General features: G+C 41.5%; 1 long non-coding RNA gene across 1 annotated transcript; it reads left to right on the top strand.

Moving 5' to 3' along the window:
* Window positions 1–1,994: 1,994 nt before the first annotated feature.
* LOC110080345 (uncharacterized) lies at window positions 1,995–9,312 on the top strand. Its single transcript, XR_002300768.3, has 3 exons — window positions 1,995–2,661; window positions 8,712–8,847; window positions 9,151–9,312. It is a non-coding gene; the product is annotated as an uncharacterized LOC110080345 (long non-coding RNA).
* Window positions 9,313–12,504: the final 3,192 nt, after the last annotated feature.

The following is a 12,504-nucleotide window of genomic DNA, read 5'->3' as shown; positions in this document are numbered from 1 at the left end:
TTTTATTTAAAATATCTTTACCCTACCTTTCTCATAAAAGAGAACCCAAGATGGCTTGCATAATTTTAAAAAGACAAAATATGAAAGCTTAAAAAGTAAGCTATTTACATTTTTTAAAGAATTAAATAAACATTATATATAAAATGTTAGATAAAAGTATTGATAAAACTGAATTAAAAGCAGCTGACAAAATATGAACCACCCCATTTAAAAAAGCATCTCAGACAACCAGAAATTAAGGGAAAGGTTGACTGATGATAAAGGTCTTTGCTTGCTTGTGGAAGGACAGCAAAACAGGGGCTCACCTGGCCTCCAGTGGGAAGGGCTTTCAGAGTCTGGAAGGAGCAACAGAGAAGGCCCTCTCCCGTGTCCCCACCTTTGCAATAGTGTAATTTAATGGGCACAATGATTCCCAACACGGAGATGGCCATTTGGCAACCACCTGCCTTTCTGCTGATGTATATGGTTCAAGTTACAGCAGTTTTTCTGATCAAGGGATACTCAGACTGGGAGAGATAATAATTTGTCTAATAAACTGAAGAGCTACATTTTCTGAACGCCAACATCAACTCTATGCTGGTCACTGGGCCACTTTGTGCCAAGTTAATATGGGCTTTGGGGTTTTTAACCCCCAGTTCCAGATCCCCCAGAAATTTGTAAGGGGCCAAATTAGCATTCTAGTTCTCTAACCATTTAGGTAAGTGGGAGTCCTGTTTAGGGATCCAGTGGCAAGGGATGAGATTTGCCTATGCAAGCTTCAGTCCTTGGTGTCTGCTGTTTAAAAATTCCTGGTAGACATAGGGGTGGATTTTGTTCCTATTGGTTTTCTGCAAAATTTTTCCAAATTTGCACATTTCTTTTCATTTGCAATAGAAAGAACTTGAGCACAGGAAAGAAAATGAATTTGAGTATGTCATCATCATCATCTTTGAACTGCAGTGCTGGAAGGGACCTTATGCATCTTTATCGAGTCCAGCCCCTGTTAAGGAGACATAGTGAGGAATTGAGTTCCTAACCTCTCGCTCTACAGCCAGAGCCCTAAACTACTGAGCTATGTTTCTATACCCACACTGTTTGGTGACCATGGAGGGGGGGGCATGAAAAAGATCCTGTATAGCTATGTAATATATTTAACTCTTTAAAAAAATCAGAGTTTGAATCCTTGTATATAGCTCAGTGAGTTAGGGGTCTGACTGCGGAGCCAGAGATTGGGAGTTCAATTTCCACGGTGTCTCCAGGGACAGCCTGTGCAACCTCAGACAAGCTGCACAGTCTCAGGCAATCCACGAAAAAAGGAACGGCAAACCTCTGTCAATTACTGTCTACCTAGAAACCCCTGGAAAGGGTCACTATAAGTCAGAACTGACTTGACTGCATGCTATTATTATTATTATTATTATTATTATTATTATTATTATTATTATTATTATTATTATTATTATTATTATTATTATTATTATTATTATTATTATTATTATTATTATTATTATTAATAATAATAATAATAGTAATAGTAATAGTAATAGTAATAGTAATAGTAATAGTAATAATAGTATTAGTATTAGTATTAGTATTAGTATTAGTATTAGTATTAGTATTAGTATTAGTATTAGTATTAGTATATTCAACTATTTTAGTGCTGAATTAAGTTTTCCTCCTCCTCCTCCTCCTCCTCTTCTTCTTCTTCTTCTTCATCTTCATCTTCTGTTACATGCCATGAAATCACTTTTGACACTCCTTTCTTCTGAAAGTTTTAATGCCGGATTGATAGATATAACGCTTATTCCATGCCGAGAATGACTGCGGCAGTCAGGTGGGTGGAAAAAAAATTCATTTCAGTTTTGTTTTTGCTTTTAGAAAATTTACCAAAATTCACAAAATGAGATGGTTTTAGAAAGACTGTATGGGAGAAAAATGAGATGAAAAAAAAATATTCTCCTTCCAGGATTTTAGAATTGGGAAAAGACCTTTGCTTCTGCTCTTGGGGAGTAATTGCTTAAGTCAAAATAAACAATCTCTGTCATTTTTTAAAAAAAACTTTTATTGACAATCCTTTGAAAAAGCAAAAACAATACAAGAAATTATAGCATAAGATCTACGCCCCCAATTACCCAGACAATGTGTACACATATGCAACAATAAATTTATCTCTATAAATAATACAATCCATTTGAAGTGTTCAAAGTCAAAGTAAACATTTTTGGACGAGGTGGTCCAACAGAGGAAGTCAGTACAAGGTGCAAGCAGAAGCCAGGTCCCTGCCTATTGATATTCCAACCCACTTTGGGCCAAATGGTAGAGCTAGAGCAATCAAGCATGCCTGCCTTCCTATTCCGAAATTCTATTGAACTCAAACACCTCCTGGAGCAGCTCTCTGTCTTTCCAGGTTCTGCAGAGTTTGTCTCTGTGTTCCATGAATGCTCCAGGCCCTCTCCTGAAAGTGCCCGACTGGCTCACAGTCACAGCTTGACTAGAAGAGGACAGCAGGGGGCGTTGGGGTCCCACGCAACTCAAGCTCACCCATGGCTTCCAGCTTTCAGAAAACATGTGTCACGCTCCCGGCACATTTCCTCCACCCTCACAAACCACAAATAAATGTGTGATGCTAACCTGGCTGACTCAGAATTAAGTCCCACTGAAGCCAATGTGACTATCCTCCAGGTAAGATGTAGGGCTGGCTGCATTTGGGATCAATAAAAAGCAGGCGTGTACTTTGATAGCACTGGAAAATGGTGTGCCCAAAATGGTTCTTTTCATCATTTTCAGCTCGACAGCATGGCAGACCAAAGGCAGATACAACAGAAATCGAAACAGGAAGTTCTTTGACAGAAGCCAGTGTGGCATAGTGGTTAGAGCACTGGGCTACAAAATTGGGGGAAATTGATTTTCAGTCCCCAATCAGCCATAATGCTCACTGGATAACCTTACAACTGCTGTGTCTTTTAGACTAACTTCCTGCTAGGCTTAGTATGGGGGGGGGGGATGAAAAGCCGGGGGGGGGGACTTCTACTGTACGCTGCTTGGAAGTGCTAGAAGTGTGGGCTTTTTATAATAATTTATTTACTTGTTATATTTATATCTCTCCTATCCTCCAATGTATTCAAGTCACCACTTGGGGCTGCTTCCCCTCCACACTTTATCTTGACAACAGCCTTGTGAGGTAGGTCAGCCCGCCTGTCAGTTTCCTGGTTCACTGGGGGGCGGGGAGAGAATATCACAACTCCCTCTATCTCCCTTTAGCCACTGCAGAACAAGGGCACTGGGCAGAAGTGCAGAAATGTATCTTGTAAGAGGAGCCATGTTTTGAAACTCCCAGTGAAGTGAATGGAAGCCATTCCGGTGCTGCGTTTACTAGGCCTCTGTTCATTTCAATGGGGATTGTGGAGGATGTCTTCCTGCTGGGTGGCAAGAAAAGTGTTCTTGCTTTCCATTTCTGTGAATGCAGAGGAAGGCAGGGAGGGAGAAGTATGCAATAGTGACAGGATTTTTAATGGCACCTCACCTTAAATGCATTTTAAAATATGTAAATCAATAAAAAAATTATTTGTAATAGCTGTGCTAAGAGTACTGGTTAGCCTTGCCGTGGAATGAATTGCAGGCTCTGGGCTTGATTACCATACATCGTGGGAGCTGTAGTTAGGATTAATCTGTCAAAAGGGATGGTTTAGTGTTGATGAATATGACATGTGACCATTAATGATGTTGATTTTATCTCCTGAGATTAGCAAGATTTACTTCAGATGGATAATAATGTCATTTGCTTGATGCGGTAGATCTGTTTACGAGCTGATTAAATTGTGAGGCCTTGCTTCATTTCATGCTATTTGCTTTACAGCTTCATCACAGCAATCACAAAAAGCCGTGGAAATGTCCCCCATCCCATGTCACAATAAATCATTGTTTAAGATTGCAGCTATGTATTTTAGCAGTTCAGTTTTCCATGGGCTGCACATTCCTTAATGAATATGTAATTGGGAAGACATTAAAAAAAGATTTTGGGGGAGCGTATGGCTTTAGAAAGGTAGCAGCATTGCGCGGGTAGGGGGTGGGGGTGAAAATCAGTTCTCTATCTTTTAATTGAGATTAAGGAAGCATTTGAGTAATTAGCTGTAACAAATTGCCTTATTATTTAGACAGCAAAATAAACGGGTTTTTGTTTTGTTTTGTTTTTTAGTTCCATGTGTGGCAAGAATTATCATCATAAATCTATGCAAAAGTGGCAGTCAAACTACCATAAAGGAGGCATATAAGCAAACTACTTTGGGGTTGTTGGGGGTGTTTTTTTTTTTTTTGCCTTTTAACCTTTTATAGTTATTAGATGTGTACTTTAAAGAATATATTCATTACTTATTCAATGAAATATTAAAGTTCTGGGCACTGCCATTGGTGAGACCCCTCTGAAAGCCCCTAAGAGAGGCACATGGATTATGAATCCCATCTCTTGTTTGCCCTGATCAACTGATGTTCAGAACTGAACATGGAAATATTACTCTTTTTTTTTGCTTCAGTTCCTAGAACCCCTCAATAGCCATGATAGCTGGGAGATTCTAGGAACTGTAATCAAAAAAATTAAATAAAAATAAAAATAAAAAAAATCTCTGATTTAGAGGTATATTTCCCTTCTAACTGGGGGACTCCATTTTGTTGTAACAGCTAAAAGACCAATTGCCCATAACTTTGTGTAATCCCTTTCAAAGCTACTAGGGGGCAATCAATAAAATGGTACACATGTATACACACGCACCACTGCATGCACATTCCATATTCAGAAGCTGACTGGACTGTCAGTTGAATCTCATTTCAGCACTGGCAGCAGGAGTTCAACCTTCACCACACCTCAGAGCAGAGAGATAACTTGAAGAGTGTTGGAGAATACCCAGAAAATTTTAGGAAGAATGGCTAAGGTGGCAGGAGCTGTCCTTACACCACCCTTCCCAGACAGAAAGGCCTGTTGCTTCTGAGAATCATAGTTCAAAGTATGTACTAACTTTTCCAGGATCCCCACCTGCCTCCTTTTACTTCATGGTAAGGAAGACCTGTTCAGTGATGATGCATTGTAGCACTAGATGTTATTCTTGTCTATCAAGTTCTGCCGCTCCTCCAAAATCTTTAGGCACATCTTACCCATGTGGTGACATCACCACTCTGTGTAGTTTTCTATCCCTGCTGGTGACATCAAGTAATGTAGAACACAAGCAGGGAAGTATGTGCTATGATGTCATCACAACACAGGGAATGGTATCTGAATACTATGAGAATGGCCAAAGTCCTATTGCACAACTGCATGTGTGCAACATGAGGGTGCACCCATGGTAGTTGTGCTAGCACTGAGAGGGAAGGCTGCACAATTGGTCAGGCCGGGGATATACAACTGATTGTGCATTTGCAGAGTGCAATTCCATAATGCCCAGCACATTCATGCTGGTGTGACTTTACTTTTTGCCAGTGTGAACAGGAAAATGGCCTATGGAAGGGGCAACATCACACATGGCTGCTATTTCCAGATGCAGTCTGCATCAAATGCAACATCTAATGCTGCCCTGTGCTAATGACCCTTACCGCATGTAGCCATACATATAAAATCTAATGTGTGTAAATCACAAGGAGTCTGGCAATTACTCCATGACACTGCAAATTAAGATCATATTTTCATGAAATCTCTTCCCTCATTTTTGGAAATAAAAGGCTGGAGATAAAAATTGGTTGTCTTTGTTGCTGTTGACATAGTGAAAATCTGCCTGCCAAATACCTTGCCTGTTTCAATCTGCTTTATTGCAGTAATTGAAATCAATGATAAAAACAGAAGCAAGCAAAATGTTCTCATCTGAGGCTTTATTTGAACTAAATTTTTAATGTGGATTTCTATATAACTGGAAGAAGGAGTTGGCAAAGCATGAGTTGCTATCTGTCCTTCTTTCCCAGGTGAAAATTGTGCAAAAGACTGAAAGTGACATATTTATTTATTTATTTATTTTATTTATATCCCGCCTATCTGGTCGTGTCAGGACCACTCTAGGCGGCTAACAACATTAAAAGATAATACAAAAAAATATACGTATAAAGACAATTTTACATACCATAAATACTGAACAGAATGGGAAAGCTGAAGGAGGGAGGGGGGTAAGATACACATCTTTGAAGGTGTGTACCTTAAGCTACATGTGTACTTCTTTTAAAAAAGAAGAATATAAAGTCCGAATATGTTGGGAACACATGCATTACACATGGCACTGCTCTTCAAGGAGCTGCTATTGGCTGCACTCCCCTGCTGAGTGTCTGTTGTTTTTATGTGTCCTCAAGTAGCCTCACTGTGATCCTATGAATGAGCATTCTCCAAAATGTCCTCTCCTCAACAGCTGTGTTTCGCTCTTGCAAATCCAAGACTGTGGTTTCCTTTGTGGGGGGGGGGGGAGTCAATCCATCTCATATTTGGTCTTCCTCTTTTCCTGCTACCTTCTACCTTTCCCAGAATTATTGTCTTTTTTCAGAGAATCCTACCTTCTCATGATGTGCTCAAAGTAGGATAGCCTCAATTTCAAAATTTTTGCCTTCAGAGGTAGTTCAGGCTTGATTTGATCAAAGCCCCACTTGTTCATTTTTCTGGCAGTTCAGAGTTTCCGTAAAGCTGTCTTCCAGCATCACATTTCAAATGAATATTTTTTTTTCCTCTGTCAACTTTCTTTATTTTCTGGCTTTCACATCCAAATATGGTCAAGAATACAAAAGTGTAAATTATCTTGGTCTTGGTCTCCAGTGAAATATTCTTACACTTGATTATCTTTTCTGGTTCCTTCATTGCTGCCCTTCCAAGTCTCAGTCTTCTAGCCTGCTTCCTTCCAGTGGGCATAGGAAGATAAGGAAATATGGGCAAGAAAAGTGAAAGTGAAGGAATTACATTCAAATGCACCCAAAATACACATTTATATTACAAGGTGGCCGATCACTTTGCACAGGCGTAAGCATATTACACCTACTTACACCCACCTATGGTACTACACTTGCCTGCTAACACTCTCAGCTCACTCTACTATGGCCATTCCCACCACCACCACCACCACCACCAGCCTGCCACTCCACCCTTTTCCTTCTTGCTCTCTGATGAGGACAGCTCCTAATAAGACAGATCGTATCAGGTTCTCACTGCTAGCCATGCCACAAAGCAAGCCTTATTGCTGACCCAGGCTGTCCTAACCTTTCCATGCAACTACACTCACTGGACTTGAAAGTATGGTGAGAAGCATCATTGTCTCTGGGTGCTCAGTAGGGATGCCAATTTCCAGAGTGAAAAGCTGGGTGCTAAGGAAGTGTGGGAGAGCCAGACTGGCACCGTACTTGTTAGTAAGGAAGAGCAGGCATACTGTCTCCTGACCTAATTGCCATCTGTAAACATTCTGGGGATAAATGAATCCAAGAACTGAACCTCTGGGGACCACCTGGGTCATCCCTGGATAACTGGGGACTTACAGGGCTACCTTTGTTTTCGGGGCACTTTTGTGTGCACAGATGCCATGGACCACATGGACAATAACCAAATCTTACAGGCACCCATCTGACTCATTGTGATGGAAACCTGGCCTGAAGAAAATGAACAGCTATGAGATAGACATGAGCAAGGTGGATTCTGGCTAAGACAGGTTGCTAACACAGCTCTGTCCTCTTCTTACGCACGTGAATGGGATTTCCTTCTGCACTCTTGCCTCCTATTCCTTATCAGAGGGCGGTTCCAGGATATGTTTTATATTAGAACAAGGCACAATGGGCCGCTTACATAATATATGATTGTCCATTTGCAGTGCTGAAGATGTGTTTCAGATGCCTGACTCACATGGGCACTTTCTTGAGGATACTGGATAATGTGTCCAGAGTCAAGCATGCATGGCTGTACAACATGGCCTTCAGACAAAGGATTCCCTGACGTTCAATGGTGCTGGGCAAAATACTGTCAAACAGCTGTTGGAAGGGAGGAGGAAAGGAGGTCCACCAGGCCAGGATCTTAGTGGCTTATCCACACACCTGATTGAGACATTTTTTTTTTTGCCCAATTGCAGCCTTGCGAGCCACCCCCCCCCATCCTGTCCCCATAGGAGGTGTGACACATAAGTGCCCCATATCACCTGATAGATGACTTATCACTTGTGCCTCTTTAACCTGAAAACTGATGGCACAGCAGCCAAGCTTGAGAGAGGACCTTGACAGATCCACTTGGATGCTATGTCAACCTGATGGACAAGCCTCTGCTTTCTGCACTCTAGCAATGTGGAGTTCATCTGTCTCTTAAGTCATCGTTTTTGGAGACATGAGGGAGACAAGAGGTGACGTGAGGAGGGCTGTGCAGCATCATAGGCAACATACTGTGAGACAAGTCATGGCCTTGGGTAGTATTTGGGTTGAGGAGCCATTGTGTTGGGACTGAGGGCATATGAATACTGCAGACGTTGTTCCTGCATGACCTTCCCCATGATGTCAGAGTGGGAGGGAAGGAGGCAATGCCTCATACCTTGCAACCAATCATCTGTGGTAGGATTTTCTCTATCCACAGTAGTACTATGACTGGCTGGTGAGTAAGATCACATCCAAAGCTCTGCCATTTGGTGTGGTGACTTTAATTACACACACCTGCAGCCAATGTTCTGCACAGACCTTTCCCTGGAACGGAAGGGGGCTCTGAAACTGAGTGTGTGCTCTCTGACCCTGCCCCACTTCCCTTTCAGTTCTTCCTCTGGTGTGGCCACCACAGCAGATACATGAGATGGTGGGTGGAAGGTGAACTGACAGCAGAACCCAGCCCAGGGCATTTTCCACTGGGAAATGGGCTCCACCTCATCCTGGTCCCCTGCCTCCCAGCAAGTAAGTATTGTAAACACTTGGTTTTCGGACAAAGAATCTTAAATAACAGGCTGTTTCTCCCTTTCACAACTAGGAATTCATAGAAGCTTCTGCTGGATATTTTTCTTTGAAGTATATAGATGTGTGTTTAGATCATCACCTTGGTTTTTGTTTTTACAAATTCCAAAGTCTGCAGCTGTTAAGGGTTATGTTTGTTAGCCCACAAGTTTCCCAAAGGCATGTTCTACTGGATGGTGACTATGCCCTGTTCATTAGCCATTTTTTCTCTCCCTCTTTCTAACTTTTTCTCCTTCTGTCTTTTAGTTTTCCACATCAGAGGTTTGAGACCGAAGAACTGAAATCTGCGGAGAGCCTTTGTTCTGTCTTTTATCTTGTGAATTGTTGGTCCAGCTCACAAAGGTGTTTTGAAGTCTTTTAAACAGCTAATTGACATATAAATGGTTTTCTTGAAACATAGAACCTGTCAAGCACTTGGTTCTTCAGAACGAAGGATAGATTTGAACTGACTTCCGATGTGCCAGGGTCTCCGCACTCTACGAGGACGCTCTCCAGCATGAATCAGACTGCTCTCAGAGAAGATATCTTTTAAATCCCAATTGCCTAAAAAGCTTCATTTTGTATTTTAAGCCCCTCCTTGAATACAAGCATTCCTTGGGGACACTGCCAGGAGCCTGGACTGCATTCATCCTTTGATTTCCTTAAACCTTTGTGTATTTACGCTTAATAACCGACATTAGTGACATTAAAATTCTACTCACTGCAAGCAGCAAATAATCCATTCTTGCCTCCTTTTTTCTTTGATAACTGACCTTTAATATAGATCCAAGCTTAAACTCTCCAAACAGTCATTTGCACACTCTCGCAGTAACATTCATCACTATTTTCAGATAATTGCCTGGACACATCAGTCAGGAGCTGGATCCCATATGAAAGAAATGCAGAGATCCAGAGTGAAAGATTAGAGCTTGAATAATTTTTAAGGGAATTTCAACTAAGGACAAACATTCCCTTGATATTGCGTGGAGGTCGGTCTTTAGACTAGATGGATATGATTAAAGGCACACAACTATTAGGCCTTTGCTGATAACTTATCAATCTTTATTTTGGGTCAACAATAGTACTTCTTTTCCACATCATCTTGATCATGTGAATATTCACCTTCATTTTAAATCCTGCCCAGTATTATGACTTCCTTTCCTGAGGCTGCTCCTTTTATGCTAATTTCCCCCTCTCTCTGATGTTGCTTTCCAGATTATGGATCACTTAGAGGACATCAAAATATATTGATGTCATTGAGACTGGAGAAGTGTCGAACAGTTCAGTGGAATACATGAAGTATTGCACGTGAGTAAACAGGTTAAGGCTCAGTCTAGGCAAGATACTATCTCCACTGCTCACTTGACAAACCAACATCAGATTCAGGGCACATCCCAATCTTGGTGAGATTAGATTCCCTCTGAGGGACTAAGGCTGCAGCTTGTGGTGTAGGGAGTGGGGGGTACTCTTAAATCTGGCATTGTTTCTGGAAACCAGATGGCAGCAGTGGCCAGGAAGGGCCTTTGCTCAGTGACAGCTTTGTCCCTTCCTGAAGAAAGGATATCTGGCCACAATGATCAATGCTTTCTGTACCTATCAGTGACATTACTGTAATGCACCTATAATGTGCTTCCCTTAAAAAGACTCAGAAGCTGCTGCTAGCTAGAATATTGCATAAATTAAATGAATTAGTTTATTTTAGAGGGTTTTTCCTCTATAAAGCCTTACATGGCTTAGGACCAGCGATAGATAAAATACTGCCTCCTACTTTATGGGTTTCCTCCTGGGCTGTGATTTCACAGGAGGTAGTATTGTGCATGAGGGACGTGGTGGCACTGTGGGCTAAACCGCAGAAGCCTGTGCTGCAGGGTCAGAAGACCAAGCAGTCGTAAGATCGAATCCACGCAACGGAGTGAGCACCCGTCACTTGTCCCAGCTCCCGCCAACCTAGCGGTTCGAAAGCATGCAAATGCGAGTAGATAAATAGGTACCATCTCGGTGGGAAGGTAAACAGCGTTCCGTGTCTAAATCACACTGGCCATGTGACCACGGAAAGATTGTCTTCGGACAAACGCTGGCTCTATGGCTTGAAGAGCGGGATGAGCGCCGCCCCCTAGAGTCGGACACGACTGGACAAAAATTGTCAAGGGGAACCTTTACCTTTACCTTTACTTTAGTATTGTGCATCCCACCACCCAAGCAGGCTGGTCTGGTGGGTACTGTACACAACATGGCCTTTTCTGTAACAGCTCCCCAACTAGAAACTTCCTCCTCCAGAAGGAGGTTCAACTGACTCCAGCCTCAACAAGTATTAGATGGGTTGTAACAAATCACATTGCTTCATGAGTGTTGATTAATTTAAATCTTCTGACTTGTGCTTCATGATGCTTTGTTGCTGCCTCAGTTCTGTTATCACGGTGCTATTGTGTTAAATGGGCATCTCTTTGAGAGGCAGGTGTGTGTCTGTGTGTCTGTGTCTGTGTGTGGCTGAAAAGCATTATTATTTTAATTAAATGCATAAAGTAACTGAGGGTAATTGAATTAAAAGCTATTTTGTAAGACATGCCATCTTTCCCCAAAACATCTAGAAGAGGAAAGAGCTACCACAAAAGCTAAGACATCTAGCCTAGGCCTAGGGAGCTGAGTTCAAGAGTGCACTGAAATGAAAAACCTGAATCTTCAGAGAACGTATAACTAGCAGAGGTCAAATCCCTGTTCCCTGATCTGCCTCCAACTGACCAGAAGCACCCCAGTCTTGTTTGAATTAAGTTTCAATTTGTTTATGCTCATCCAGTCCATTACTGATAACACCGTGCTAGAACTGAAAACTAGATTCACATGGAAAGGAAAAACAGAGCTGGGTATCATCAATGCAGTGGTGGCCCTGGACCTCAAAACTTGGACCAACCCTGAAAAATCCCTAGTAACATTTCATGTATACATTAAACAGCATGGGAGACAAGAGATGCCTGCAAGGGACCCTAAGTGTCTTTTGACTATTGCAAGGATGAATAAGGAATTAAGAATCTGGATTCCTGAATTTTACTACATAGTAACAGCTCCCCAACTAGAAACTGAGCAGTTCTAAGTCTATGACATTAGGGAGATCCTAGCTACATAGGTCATAGGTAGCCTTGAGCAAGTCATTGATGTGGTTTGGCCTACCTTAGAAGGATGTTGTGAAAATGAAATAAGGAAATGCCGCAGAAGCTCCTTAAGCTCCTTGGAAAGAAGGATGCAATTTACAAAAATACAAGTAAATTATTTTATGTTGCCAGAGAGCTTCTCTGTAGCAGATCAGCAAGAAAATGAACTCCCTAGACCTGGCGGCATTTCAGGAAAACATTTTTTTTTTGTGCTTGTATTTTGGAATTTGAAAGCAGTTGATTAGATGAATATTTGTTACTGCCACACATTATGACAATATGTAGAGAGGGATAAATTTTTGCCCTACTTTATGATGTTAAAAGTCTATTTACAGTAATCAATATAAACTAATGATTAAAAGAAATACCAGTAAGCAATCAATTGTTGGCATTCCAAGATGCTCAATAGATTACTTATGCCCAATCTGCTAATTGGAATGTGTTAGTCAAGCAGCGTTCTTATAATATGCAGCAA

Source organism: Pogona vitticeps, chromosome 3, assembly GCF_051106095.1.
Source record: "Pogona vitticeps strain Pit_001003342236 chromosome 3, PviZW2.1, whole genome shotgun sequence".
Lineage (NCBI taxonomy): Eukaryota > Metazoa > Chordata > Lepidosauria > Squamata > Agamidae > Pogona > Pogona vitticeps.
The sequence above is the reverse complement of the archived record's forward strand: the minus strand, read 5'-3'. Positions and strand labels throughout refer to the sequence as shown.